The sequence below is a fragment of the Arachis hypogaea genome, chromosome 13 (genome assembly GCF_003086295.3).
Source record: "Arachis hypogaea cultivar Tifrunner chromosome 13, arahy.Tifrunner.gnm2.J5K5, whole genome shotgun sequence".
Classification (NCBI taxonomy): Eukaryota; Viridiplantae; Streptophyta; class Magnoliopsida; order Fabales; family Fabaceae; genus Arachis; species Arachis hypogaea.
This window is the reverse complement of record NC_092048.1, coordinates 107,908,239-107,923,578: the sequence shown is the minus strand read 5'-3', so window position 1 is coordinate 107,923,578 and position 15,340 is coordinate 107,908,239. Positions and strand designations below refer to the sequence as shown.

Here is a 15,340-nt window from a genome sequence, read left to right as displayed (position 1 = left end):
GGTTACATGCTTTCCTTCTTTATGCCTTTAATTCATGCAACTAACTCACTGACTCACTAACTGTTTGAATTAATTCCTCAATTGAGCTAACCATACTCTTCCATTAACCAAGAGTATTTCACTTGTTGTGTTTGAGCTGTGTTCTTGTATGACAGGTAGGAGAGGAGAGACATCAACTCCTCCATATACCGAACCAGAGAGGACCCTTCATAGACTTAGAAGGGAAGCAAGAGGGAAGAGAGTAGTGGGAGAAGAGGAATCTGAAGGAGAATCTGAGGACAATTTTGAGGAAGCTTTAGATCTCAACATGGATAGAGAAGTTCACAACCATGAGAGAGCTGATGGAAACGATGCCATCCCTGAGAGGAGGGTTCTTAGTTCATACATAAACCCAACCTCTGGGAATTGTGGTAGTAGCATCCAGAAACCACCCATTCAGGCCAACAATTTTGAGCTCAAGCCACAGCTAATATCACTTGTGGAAAATCATTGTTCCTTTGGAGGAAGTGCTAATGAAGACCCAAACCAACATCTCACAAAATTCCTGAGAATTTGTGACACTGTGAAGTCCAATGGAGTCCAGGAAGATGCCTATAAACTGCTTTTGTTCCCATTTTCACTTAGGGACAAAGCAGCTAAGTGGCTGGAATCATTCCCAAGGGGGAGTCTAACAACATGGGATGAGGTGGAAAGCAAGTTTCTGGCACGTTTCTACCCTCCACAAAAGGTCAATAGGCTTCGATCTGAGGTTCAGACTTTTAGACAACAAGATGGTGAAACTCTCTACGAGGCATGGGAGAGATTCAAGGACTTGACAAGGAAATGCCCACCAAACATGTTCCATGATTGGGTGCAACTGCACATCTTCTATGATGGGCTCTCTTATGAATCAAGGAAGGCTGTAGACCATTCATCAGGAGGTTCATTGAACAGGAAAAAGACTGTGGAAGAAGCCATTGAAGTGATCGAGACAGTGGCTGAGAATGAGTACTACTATGCATCAGAAAGGCACAACACTAAGGGAGTCATGGAGCTGAACCAGGTTGATACAATTCTAGCCCAAAACAAGGTGTTTGCCAAGCAACTAGCAGAGCTTACCAGGCAATTAGAAACAAAGCAAGTGGCTGCAATACACACACAAGATCAAGAGGAAGTAGGCATTGAAGGAGGTGATTGGGATGAGGTTAACTATGTGGGAAACCAACAAAGGCAATCATATGATCCACATTCCAACACTTACAACCCAGGCTGGAGAAACCACCCAAACTTTGGGTGGGGAAACCAACAAACCCAACCACAAAACCACAAACCTTACAACCACAACCAACATAACAATTCCACATACCAAAACTCCAACCAAAGATCATACCAAGCCACACAAAACACTTACCCCCAATCATCATATCATGGCCAAAATAATCAACATACCCAACCTAATCCGAACCAACAATTTCAAGATCAATTAAACCGGATAGAAGGAATTATGGCAACCATGAGTCAAGACATCATTGAACTGAAGAGCTTCAGGGATGATGTGAGAACTACCTTAAGAAACCATGGTGAAAAACTCAAAAGGATGGAATCTCAAGTAGGAGAGCTATCTCAACAGGCACCCAAATCAACTGCAGTGTTCCCTAGTGACACAGAAAAGAATCCTAAAGGGGAACAAAAGAGAGTAAGATGGGAAGAATGCAAAGCCATCACCATAATGAAGGAAGTCTCAGAAGAAGAAGGAATCAGGCCCTCAGAGCAGGAACCAGAAATCTTGAAGGAAGGTGTGGAAGAAGTTAAGCAAGAAGGTGGAACTGAGCAAGCCAAGGAACTGCAAAAAGGCATGATGGAAGTATACCAACCAAAAGCACCATTTCCTGAGAGGTTAGGAGGAGGTGAAAAAAGGAAAACCTATTCAAGGTTTCTAGAGACATTTAACTCTCTGCATGTCAATATTCCCTTTCTTGAGATTCTTCATCAAATGCCCACACACATCAAGTATTTAAAGGAATTGTTAAGCAAGAAAAGAGTTTTGAAGGGAGGACAAACGGTAACAATGAACAAAGAATGCAGTGCTCTCATCAAGAAGGACACACTCTCTAAGAAAACGGACCCAGGAAGTTTTCATATCCCTTGCATCATAGGGGAAACAAAAATTGACAGAGGATTCTGTGATCTAGGAGCTAGCATAAACGTGATGCCTCTAACTCTTATGAAGAGGCTACAACTGAATGAGGTGAGATCCACTGATGTAATCATACAACTGGCTGACAAAACTCAGAAGCAAGCTGAAGGGGTAGTTGAAAATGTGCTGGTGAAAGTGGGGGATTATTATTTCCCCACAGACTTTGTCATTGTGGACATGGAGGAAAGCTACTTACACCCTATCATTCTGGGCAGACCATTTCTAGCCACTACTAGAGCGCTCATAGATGTAGAACAAGGAGAGCTAATTCTGAGAATACATAATGAACAGCTCATTTTCAAAGTCTTCAAACCTGCATCTGAGCCTGAACCAGAACCTGAAAGGCCTAAAGATGATAGTAGCCATCCGTGTTTGGAGGAAAGTAATCCAGCAGCTGAGACTCTAAAACAGTCATTGGAAGGCAAACAAGAGTTGCAAGAGTTAGAGCCACAAGAATCAGTGGAAACAGATCAGAAGGATCCTCCTGACATAAAGGTCAATGAAGAAATCCTCAAGAGAAAGGGAAGAGTGATAGGGAGATTGCCAAGAGGATGGAGAAACAAGAAAATTCCCACTGAAGGTTTTTCTCCGGGAGATAACGTGATATCAAGTCATTATCTGCCAATCCCACCTGGCCTCAAAACCATTCCTTCCCAGCTCCCTCAAGTGTTCACAATCAGGAAAGTTCTTTCTATGGAACATTTAGAGGTCATGAATGAATCAAGTGGGGACGTTTTCATAGTGAGAGGAGATGACGTCAAGCACTACAATCCACCCTAACAAGGGACAACCGTCAAGCTAGTGACGTTAAAGAAGCGCTTCATGGGAGGCAACCCATGTTTTTAGTATCCTTAATCTTTAGTGCTTTGCTTTACATCTAATAAAGCATGGTTTCTTATGCATGAACTTGAATCCTCAGGACAACTATTGATTAAGTGCACTAAACCGTGCATGTAAATTACAATTGGTCTCTAAGTTTGGTGTGCCTGATGGCACTCCCAAATCTTACTCAAATTGAATTCCATCTTTCATTCAAGGTGCACAACCAAACATTAAGTTTGGTGTTCTTTTTGAACACAGTTTATGAAAAGCAAGAAGTTCCTCTGGATTTCAAAATTCATGACAAGTATACCATTCACATGTTTTAATACTTTGGTTTCAATTACTTAGGGTAGTAACTTTGTTTAGAATCAAAAAGCCAAGGTGACTATGATTTATTAGAATTATGCACACTCATTAAGGACAACCAATATGGATTTCATGTCATCAGGAGACTTAACCAAACACTAAGTTTGGTGTCCAAATAATAAGTGTGCATACATGTAGAAGTCACGGCTATAAGCTCATAAAGACAAGCATTGATTTACATGTGCAAATACTATTCATAATTCACATGGACCGAAAAATGATAGCAAATTTGTTTGTTTGTGCAGGTACAAAAGAAAAGACAAAAATGGAGGAAAAAGACAAGGGGAGGTACGTGCTTGGTCAAAAAGAAAATTCACAAATCTTTGAAACTAACACATGGGAAAAGGAAGTTCTGCAAGAAAAGAAAGCTACATGTACAACCTAATGCACCCAGAATACTTCCAAGAAAATGAAAAGCAAATCGTCCTTATCCATAATTCATATATTTACCATCAAGCCACCCTTCACAAACCACCCTAGCCGTCCATTTTTCACTCATGGGCACTATAAAGAACCACTTGGGGAACGAGTCCCACACCACCAATTCTCCTTCATACACATTTTCCTTCATCATAGCATAACCATCTCTTGCCGAAAACAACCTCACCACACCTCCAACAACACTTCTTGCTTCACCTTGTCAACTTTAGCTTGTCACTTACCAAAACTAAAAAAACCAATGGCAGCTTCATCTAGCCACAAAAGAAGAAAAGACAAGCAGCCAATGGAGGAAAACAGGGAATTCGATGCATGGAGATACAGATCAGTGTTCCATGAGATTCAAGCCGAATGGATGAGACCTAAAACGGTACTAGCTGAGGTTCCCTTTGACCTTGAAAAGGATGAGTTCCCAGGTGTTTGGGAAAAGATCAAAAAGAGGAAGTGGGAGCTCCTAACTAAGCCAATCACTAGAATCAACATCAACTTGGTGAAAGAGTTTTATGCAAATGCAGTAAGGGAGGATCAAACCAAGAACCCCACATACAAAAGCTATGTGAGAGGGGTGGAAGTTGACTTCAGTCCCAAAGCAATCATGAAAACTCTTGGCCTGAAAAACATACATTTCAGCCAAGCAAGTTATGAAGAAAGGATGATAGGAGAACCTGACTATACAACTATTGCTGAAGACCTTTGTGCCATCAGAGCTGAATGGGTGAGAAAAACAAGAGGGGCTCCAAGAGTCTTGAGAAGGGGAGACCTAACACCTGAAGCTAAAGGGTGGTATGCAATAGTTAGGAGATCCATCCTACCCACTGCAAACTCTTCAGAAATAGTCCCTAAAAGAGCCATCTTGCTACATTGCATTATGGTTGGAGGAGAGATCAAAGTTCATAAACTCATTGCTGAACAGATACAAGAGTTTAGTGAGAAAAGTGACCCTGAATCCTGGCTTCACTTCCCTAGCACTATCATTAGACTATGCATCGATGCCCAAGTACCACTTGAGGATGAAAGACCTAATTGGCTATATCCTGGACTGGCCATAACTGCACACAGAATGACTCTTGGCCCAACTCCTCCAAGACATACAAGAAGAAGAAATGAAGAAGGGCAACAAGTGGAAGCCGAGCAAGAAGCAGAACAAGAAAGACAGGAAGGAGAAGATAGAGAAGAAGAGCAAGAAGAGCAAGCAACTCCTGAAAGAAGACAACGAATTCCCAGAGACCCCATGGATATGAGCAGAATGCAGGAAATCATGGAAGGAATGTCTCAACAATACATGAGGTCTCAGGAGAGACAAGAGGACTTTCATCTAAAAATGATGGATATGCAAAGGAACTTTGAATCAAGATTCTTCGATCTGCAAAGGGAACAAAATTTACACTTACAGGAATCCTTCAGCCACATATGCCAACACCAAGATGCCAATGTCTTGGCAATCAAGGAAGCCACCACTTTACAGAATGCAAGATACTCAGTCCAAGCTGATTACAACATCAGTTCGCAAATCAAGCTTAACTACATAGGGGAACATCTACACAAGATGGACCCAGCATTCCCAGCTTATGATGAGTATTTCAAAGGGAGGAAAGAAGGAGAAATAAACAAGGCAATGATCCTTGAAAAAGGAGTGGAAGAAACGATGAAAAAGGCTGGATTTTGGAAAAAGCTCATAAGAAAAGACAAAGGAAGCACAAGTGGTCAAAAAGAGGCAGGAAGCAAGAAGAAGCAGGATCCCAAGAATTAAGAAGAACCAAGCAATAAATAAGAGGTGGTCTCGTTCCTTAATAATCAAATGATAATTGGTGAATTGTCTTTATGAACGTGTTTTCATCATAAGTCATTTAAGTGTTATGTAGAGTTTTTTTTTTATGAGTCGTTTTTTTTAGTATGTGTGTTTGTTAATTGCTTTGAATAAAGTGAATGCCTAGATGTTTGGATATAACTTCACCTTCTTAAACAAGTGCGTGCCATGCTTGTTCTGTTTCCAAAAATAAAAGAAAAGTTTGAACAAAAGTAACTTGGCTAAATTAGTGACAAATCAAGTAGAATTAAGTGGTGGTATGCATGCTTGATTGTTTAGTCAGATCACTAAAATTAGAGTGTAGAATTATCATTTTTATGTAGAAAGTGAAAATTGTCTATGGATCTTGATGAATAAATGTCTTTGGCCATGAAAAAGAAAGAAAAAGAAAAAGAAAAAGCCACGGAAAAAGGCAACCAAAAAGCAAAAAAATTGAGAAAATAAGCTAGGTACCAATGGTTTGAACTTCTGCGACAAATGCCTGTGGTGTTTATGTATTAAGGATATGCTTGGATGAATAGGTTCTGAGGAGTGTTTCAACACTTGGTAACTTGGGTTAACTAACCCGGGATTATCAACCAAAAGTCCATTATCAAGAGCAACCTAAATACAAAACATTTAGTCACACAAAGAGGTGCTGGACACCAATGTCTCAAGAAGAAATGTGAACTAAAATGCCTAAAGTGGATATGTGTAGTGCACTGATAAGAAAAAGAAAATGGCAAAGGCTTGTGCAACACATGACACTAAGCAAACAAGGAGCAAAAGAAGCTCTAAGAAAAAGAAAAGAAAAACAAAGAAGAGAAAAGTGCCAAAGACATAAGAATAACAAGAGGCCATAGCAATGTTTGATGGATGCAATGAAAAAGTGATAATCCTACCTGATAAGTATGAAAAATTGATGCTGCAACTTTCTGCATAAAACCCTTCTGATGAACTTCAAATGCTTGCTAATATAGCCAATGTAATTGCTTTCTGTTTTATACTTTCTTCTCAAATAACTCAGGACTTGCTTAGGGACAAGCAAGTATTAAGTTTGGTGTTGTGATGCCAAGGCATCATAGGCTAGTTTCACTAGCATTTTTCTGTTAGTTTTAGTTGTTTTATGCATTTTCTTGAGCTTAAAGTAACCAAAAATGGTTAAATGAAGAACAAAGTAATGAACCATCCAAACAATATGATTTTGATGCAATTTCCATGAGTTTTAGTTATATTACTTAAATGCTATGAATGGAAGATTTCTCATGAAATTTTGCAAGACTTTGATGCAATTGTTTGGATGATTTCAGGGAAGAAGAGGCTAAGCAAGGAAGCAACAAAATCAATAAAGGAAGCTTGAATATCACATGTGGAGTTTAAGTTCCAGTTTAAGCCTAAACTGGAGCTTAAACGCCAAAATCATGAAGGATAAGAAATGCTGGGATTGAAGTTTAACCTCCAGTTTGACCTCAAACTGGAGGTTAAACGCCAGAATGAAGAGCCTCACTTAAGGAGCATTCCACGTTTAACCTCCAGTTTGACCTCAAACTGGAGGTTAAACGCCAGAATGAGTATGCCACCCAGGGAGGAGTTCCACGTTTAACCTCCAGTTTGACCTCAAACTGGAGGTTAAACGCCAGAACCAGGAAGAGTACCAGGGAGCCATTCCACGTTTAAGCTCCAGTTTGACTCAAACTGGAGCTTAAACGTGTTCGACAGCTTTTCTACTCCAGGGTTGCTCTCTCCATTTCCACGTTTAACCTCCAGTTTGACCTCAAACTGGAGGTTAAACGTGTTCGACACCTCCAGGGCCACCATTCTAAGCTTCCACGTTTAACCTCCAGTTTGACCTCAAACTGGAGGTTAAACGTGTTCGACCTCCAGTATGCCTCCACCCTCTTCCACGTTTAACCTCCAGTTTAACCTCAAACTGGAGGTTAAACGTGTTCGACCTCCAGGGCTGCCCTTCCTATCTCCACGTTTAAGCTTCAGTTTAACCTTAAACTGAAGCTTAAACGTGTTCGACTACATGACTCTCCAGGGCTACCTTCTTCCATTTCCACGTTTAAGCTTCAGTTTAACCTTAAACTGAAGCTTAAACGTGCTTCTACAAAAGGCCTCACTGGAAGTGTCTGGCGTTTAAGCTGCAGTTAAGCTTAAACTACAACTTAAACGCCACTCTTGGAAAAGGTTTCTGGGCCAAAAATATTGTGATTTAAGTTAGTCTTTGAGCACAAATATTAACTTAAACTTACTTTGGTATGAAACCCAATTGAATATTATGGTTTATGGGATTGGGCCTGAAGGATTGATGAGTTTGAAATCTCAATTTATTGAGTCATGTGTCATTATTTGATTATCACTAAGTTGGCTCAATAAATGTTACAGGATTTGGATCAACAACCTCATCAAGATTATGGATCATAAACCCAAGGCAAAAGGAAAGCAAGGAGAGGCCTCAAAGCCCAAGAAGCACAACTGAAGCTCAATATAGAAAGTGTATAAATAGGATAGAAGTTAAGTTAGAGAGACTTGGACTTTCACTTTTAGCTAGTTTTCCTTTTCTTTGTAATTGAATTCAGAGCTATGATTCACTAAACCCCCTTTCATTGGGTTAGGGAGCTCTATTGTAATTCAATGAATCAATAATAGTTTATCTTCTTCTTCAATCTTTTCTCTTGAATTTTGTTAGAAAGCTTCTCGATCTAATTCCATTGAGTAGTTGTCTTGGGAAAGAAACTACTCATACTTGGAATCCTTCGGAGCCTTGGGAAAGGAATGGAGGATTCATGCTAGAGAAGCTTTCTCACAGTGGATTGGATTGGGGTTTGGATGGATATTGTGACATGTAATCCTACCAAATTGTGGTTCATGAAATTGTGTGGTATAATCAGTGATCAAGCATCATCTCTTCTTATGAACATTTAAACCAAGGGATTGGGAATTTGTTTGTTTTTAGAGAGCATTGGTGAGCCAAGGAATTGGGATCCAATCATATAAGATTGCCAAGCAAAATTCAATGAATGCATTGGTTGAGGAAGAGATATACATGTTTTGATTCGGAGATTTCAATATCTCCTAAACCCAATGAATTCCCCATTTCTGATTTCCACTTTCTCTTTACATTCTGCAATTCAATTCTTGCAATCATCCCCATTCCCTTTTAATTTCAGCAATTTACATTCTGCTCTTTAATTCATGCAATTTAAGATTCAGCCATTTAATTTTCTTGTCATTTACTTTTCCCGCCAATTTTACATTCCGCAATTCTCATCTCAAATCTTGATTCCGCTCAACTAGAACACACTTCTAATCCGAATTGCTCACTCAACCAATCCTTGTGGGATTCGACCTCACTCTATTGTGAGTTTTTACTTGACGACGATAACCGGTGCACTTGCCGGAAGGAATTTTGCCGATCGTGCAATTTCCTAAATCGTGCAATAGCAAACCTTTTCCATCATCTTCTCAGCAACAGACAGCAAATTCTAAGCAGAGCCACTCTGACTTAGCAACTGCAGCCTCTGATCTATCTAAGACCACTCTAAATTTCATGAATGAAAGAAGATCCTCCATTAGAAATTTGGAGGCACAAGTGGGTCAGCTGAGTAAGAGAATCACTGAAACTCCTCCTAGAACTCTCCCAAGCAATACAGAAGAAAATCCCAAGAGAGAGTGCAAGGCCATAACCATGACTAACATGGCCGAACCTGGAGAGAGTAAGAAGGACGTGATTCCCAATGAGAAAACCTCATGGGATGTCCTCTGAATGAAAAGAAGTTCCCCTTTAAGGAACCAAGGGAATCTGAGGCTCATGCAGAGACCATAGAGATTCCATTGAACCTACTTCTGCTATTCATAAGCTCTGATGAGTATTCTTTCTCTGAAGAGGATGAAGATATTACTGAAGAGAAAGTTGCTAAGTACTTGGGAGCAATCATGAAGCTGAATGTCAAGTTATTTAGTAATGAGACTCGGGAGGATGAACCCCCTTGCTCACCAATGAATTGAATGACTTGATTAGGCAGACATTACCTCAGAAGAAACTAGATCCTGAAAAATTCTTAATACCCTGAACCATAGGCACCATGACCTTTGAAAAGGCTCTGTGTGACCTAGGGTCAAGTATAAACCTCATGCACCTCTCTGTAATGGAGAAACTAGGGATCCTTGAGGTGCAAGCTTCAAGAATCTCACTAGAGATGGTAGACAATTCAAGGAAACAGGCTTATGGACTTGTAGAAGATGTCTTGGTAAAGGTTGAAGGCCTTTACATCCCTGCTGACTTCATAATACTGGACACTGGAAAGAATAAGGATGAATCCATCATCCTTGGCAGACCCTTCCTAGCCATAGCAAAAGCTGTGATTGATGTTGACAGAGGAGAATTGGTCCTTTAAGTGAATGAGGACTACCTTGTATTTAAAGCTAAAGAATCTCCTTCTGTACACATAGAGAAGAAGCATGACAAGCTTCTCTCAATGCAGAGTAAAACAGAGCCCCTACATTCAAACTCTAAGTTTGGTGTTGGGAGGCCATCATCATGCTCTGAGTATCTGTGAGGCTCCATGAGAGCCCACTGTCAAGCTATTGACATTAAAGAAGCATTTATTGGGAGGCAACCAAATTTTTACTTATCTATGTTAAATTTCTATTGTTATTTTATGTTTTCTTTAGGTTGATGATCCTGTGAAGTCACAAAAATAATTGAAAAATCAGAAAACAGAATGAAAAATAGCACACCGTGGAGGATGAGCTTACTGGCATTTAAACGCCAGTAAGGGTGGCAGAATGGGCATTAAACACCCAGCCTGGCACCATTCTGGGCATTTAACGCCAGAAAAGGGCACCAGACTGGCATTTAACGCCAGAAAAGGGCACAAAGTTGGCGTTTAACGCCAGAAAGGGAAGAAAAGCTGGCGTTAAACGCCAGAAATGGGCAGCAACCTGGCGTTTAACGCCAGGATTGGCACTCCAAGGGGCGTTTACACGCCAAAATGGTGCAGGGATGAGAAATCCTTGACACCTCAGGATCTGTGGACCCCACAGGATCCCCACCTACCTCAACTCTCTCTCTCTTCTTCACACCTTCCCATAACACCATTCCCAAAATACCCCTCACCAATCACCTCCACCAGTCTTCCCAATAACAACCACCTCACAATTCAAAATCAAATCCTTTCCCTCCCAAACCCAACCCCTAATACACGAACCCTACCCCTCTCTCCACTCCTATATAAACCCCTCATCCCTCCTTCATTTTCACACATCATAAACACTTCTCCCCCCTTGGCCGAACCACTCACACCTCTCCATCTCCTCTATTTTCTTCTTCTTCTACTCCCTTCTTTCTTCTTTTGCTCGAGGACGAGCAAACCTTCTAAGTTTGGTGTGGTAAAAGCATTGCTTTTTGTTTTTCCATAACTATTTATGGCACCTAAGGCCGGAGAAACCTCTAGAAAGAGGAAAGGGAAGGCAAAAGCTTCCACCTCCGAGTCATTAGAGATGGAGAGATTCATCTCAAAGGTCCATCAAGACAACTTCTATGAAGTTGTGGCCAAGAAGAAGGTGATCCCTGAGGTCCCTTTCATGCCCAAGAGCACTCCATTATTCTCCATGAAATTAGAGAGAATCAAATAGCCATGAGGGAAGAGCAACAAAGGCAAGAAAGAGACATAGAGGAGCTCAAGCGTCCCATTGGATCTTCAAGAGGAAGAACTAGCCGCCATCACTAAGGTGGACCCGTTCTTTGATTTCCTTGTTCTTATCTTTTTGTTCTTTTGATTTTTATGCTTTATGTGCTATCTATGTTTGGATCTTCATTACATGATCATTAGTGTTTAGTGTCTATGCTTTAAAGCTATGAATGTCCTATGAATCCTTCACCTCTCTTAAATGAAAAATGTTTTCTGAAAAAGAAAAAGAAGTACATGAATTTCAAATTTTAAAATAGTTTAATTATTTTGATGTGGTGGCAATACTTTTTGTCTTTCTGAATGAATGCTTGAATAGTGCATATTTTTTATAGTGAAGTTTATGAATGTTAAAATTGTTGGCTCTTGAAAGAATAATGAAAAAGGAGAAATGTTATTGATAATCTGAAAAATCATAAAATTGATTCTTGAAGCAAGAAAAAGCAGTGAATAGAAAGGATTTTATGCGAAAAAAAAGAGAGGCAAAAAAATAAAAGAAAAAAAAGAAAAAGCAAGCAGAAAAAGCAAGCAAAAAAAGCCAAAAGCCCTTTAAACCAAAAGGCAAGGGTAAAAAAGGGATCCAAGGCTTTGAGCATTAATGGATAGGAGGGCCAAAAGGAATAAATTCCTGGCCTAAGCGGCTAAACTAAGTTGTCCCTAACCATGTGCTTGTGGCGTGAAGGTGTCAAGTGAAAAGCTTGAGACTGAGCGGTTAAAGTCGTGGTCCAAAGCAAAAAGAGCTCTGGACACCTCTAATTGCAGACTCTAGCAAAGCTGAGTCACAATCTGAAAAGGTTCACCCAGTTATGTGTCTGTGGCATTTATGTATCCGGTGGTAATACTGGAAAACAAAATACTTAGGGTCACGGACAAGACTCATAAAGTAACTGTGTTCAAGAATTAACATACTGAACTAGGAGAATCAATAACACCATCTGAATTCTGAGTTCCTATAGATGCCAATCATTCTGAACTTCAAAGGATAAAGTGAGATGACAAAACTGTTCAAAAGCAAAAAGCTAATAGCCCCGCTCATCTAATTAAGACTAATCTTCATAGATGTTTTCGGAATTTATTGTATATTCTCTTCTTTTTATCCTATTTTGTTTTTAGTTACTTGGGGACAAGCAACAATTTAAGTTTGGTGTTGTGATGAACGGATAATTTATACGCTTTTTAGCATTGTTTTTAGGTAGTTTTTAGTATAATTTAGTTAGTTTTTAGTATATAATTATTAGTTTTTGAATAAAAATTACATTTCTGGACTTTACTATGAGTTTGTGTGTTTTTTTGTGATTTCAGGTATTTTCTAGCTCAAATTGAAGGACCTGAGCAAAAATCTTATTCAGAGGCTAAAAAAGGACTGCAGATGCTGTTGGATTCTGACCTCCCTGCACTCGAAGTGGATTTTCTGAAGCTACAGAAGCCCAATTGGCGTGCTCTCAATTAGAAAGTAGACATTCTGGACTTTCAAGAAATATATAATAGTCCATACTTTGCCCGAGATTTGAAGGACCAAACTGGCGTTCAAAGTCAGCCTAAAATTTCTGGCGTAAAACGCCCAAACTAGCACCAGAATTGGAGTTAAACACCCAAACTGGCACCAAAGCTGGCGTTTAACTCCAGAAACAGCCTATGCACGAAAAATCTTCAATGCTCAGCCCAAGCACACACCAAGTGGGCCCCAGAAGTGGATTTCTGCATCATTTACTTGTTTCTGTAAACCCTAGGCTACTAGTTCATTATAAATAGGACCTTTTACTATTGTATTTCATCAATCTTTTGAACAATCTTTGGAATATTATCGTTGTTGTTCATATTTGGGAGGCTAGCCATTCGGCCATGCCTAGACCTTTCACTTATGTATTTTCAACGGCGGAGTTTCTACACCCCATAGATTAAGGTGTGGAGCTCTACTGTTCTTCATGAATTAATACAAGTACTATTGTTTTTCTCTTCAATTCACTCCTACTTCTTCTCTAAGATATCCACTCGCACTTCAACCTGATGAATATGATGATCCGTGACACTCATCATCATTCTCACCTATGAGCGCGTGCCTGACAACCACGTCCGTTCTATCTGCAATAGCTTGAGTGCGTATCTCTTGGGTTTCTAATCTAAGATTAGAACCTTCGTGGTATAGGCTAGAATTATTGGCAGCCATTCCTGAGAGCCAGAAGGTCTAAACCTTGTCTGTGGTATTCCGAGTAGGATCCAGGATCCGGAAAGCCCAAACCTTGTCTGTGGTATTCCGAGTAGGATCTGGGAAGGGATGACTGTGACGAGCTTCAAACCTGCAAATGTGGGGCACAAGTGACAGTGTGCAAAAGGACAATGGTCCTATTCCGACACTAGCGGGAACTGACAGATGATTAGCCGTGCGGTAACAGCGCATATGGAATTGTTTTCATCCGAGAGGATCATACAGCTTGCCATGGAAGGAGGTAACGCATGGTTGGAAGAAGGCAGTAGGAAAGCAGAGATTCAGAAGCAACAAAGCATCTCCATACGCTTATCTGAAATCCCACCAATGAATTACATAAGTATTTCTATCTTATTTTCTCTTTTAATTATATTTTAACTATCAAAACTCATAACCATTTAAATCCGCCTGACTGAGATTTACAAGGATGACCATAACTTGCTTCAAGCCAACAATCTCCGTGGGATCGACCCTTACTCACGTAAGGTTTATTACTTGGACGACCCAGTACACTTGCTGGTTAGTTGTGTGAAGTTGTGAAAAAGAGTTGAGATTACAATTGTGCATACCAAGTTGTTGGTGCCATTGAGATCATAATTTCGTGCACCATGCTTCAGGTTAATTTCCTGCAGAAGTGGTTGGGGAAGCCTGCTTAAGGTGGTTGTTATCAGCACTTGCAAGTGTCTTACCCCTTTGTGGCCTTTGAACGCCAGAATTGGGGGCTGCATAGGCGTTTAACGCCAGATTGCCACCCTTTTCTGGCGTCTAGACGCCAGAATTGGCTATCCCTTGGGCGTTTAACGCCACCTTTTCACCCTTTTCTGGCGTTTGAACGCCAGAATTATTCCTCTCTGGGCTCTTACTGTCCTCAGAGGGATTTTGGGTAGTGGTTTGGTTATCTTTTATTAGCTGTTCCTTTCTTAGCTTCTTGCTACCTTGGATTGATACATTCAGTATTTTCCCACTCCTTAATTGAACAGCTTGGCATTCTTCTGTTATCTGTTTAGATAGCTGCTGTCTTGTCTGATCCAATTGTGCTTCCATATTTTGGTTGGCATTTTTAGTGTCTTGGATTATCTCTTTGAATTTTGTGAACTGTTTTGTTATAATAAGCAATTGCTGATTGAGTTCAGCAACTTGTTCTTGAGGACTAAGTTCAGTGAATACTACTTTAGCTTCTTCTTTCAGGGAGGACTCATTACTCAAGTACAGATGCTGATTTCTAGCAACTGTATCAATGAGCTCTTGAACCTCTTCAATTTTCTTTCTCATATGTATAGATCCACCAGCTGAGTGATCTAGAGATATTTGAGCTTTTTCTGTAACCCCATAGTAAGAGATGTCTAACTGCACCCACTCTGAAAACATTTCAGAGGGGCATTTCCTTAGCATCCCTCTGTACCTCTCCTAGGCATTATAAAGGGATTCATCATCCTCTTGTTTAAAGCCTTGGATGTCCAGCCTTAGCTGTGTCATCCTTTTTGGAGGGTAATATTGATTCAGGAATTTGTCTGATACTATGGGTTGGTTGTTTAACCACCTCTTAGCTTGATCTTTTATAGCAAATGGAAATAGTAATAATCTGTAGACATCCTGATCTACTTCTTTATCACGTACTGTGTCAGCAATTTGTAAGAACTGTGCCAGAAACTCAGTAGGTTCTTCTTGTGGAAGACCAGAATACTGACAATTTTGCTACACCATGATAATGAGCTGAGGATTTAGCTCAAAACTGCTTGTTCTGATGGGGGGTATACAGATACTACTCCCGTATGCAGCAGTAATGGGATTAGCATATGACCCCAGAGTCCTTCTAGACTGTTCATTTCCACTTAGGTCCATGATAGAGAAAA

At 40.2% G+C, this 15,340-nt stretch overlaps 1 non-coding gene across 1 annotated transcript; it reads right to left on the bottom strand.

Moving 5' to 3' along the window:
* Positions 1–733: 733 nt before the first annotated feature.
* On the bottom strand, positions 734–837 carry LOC112739727 (small nucleolar RNA R71). The gene has a single exon (XR_003170663.1). It is a non-coding gene; the product is annotated as a small nucleolar RNA R71 (small nucleolar RNA).
* Between the last annotated feature and the right edge of the window lie 14,503 nt (positions 838–15,340).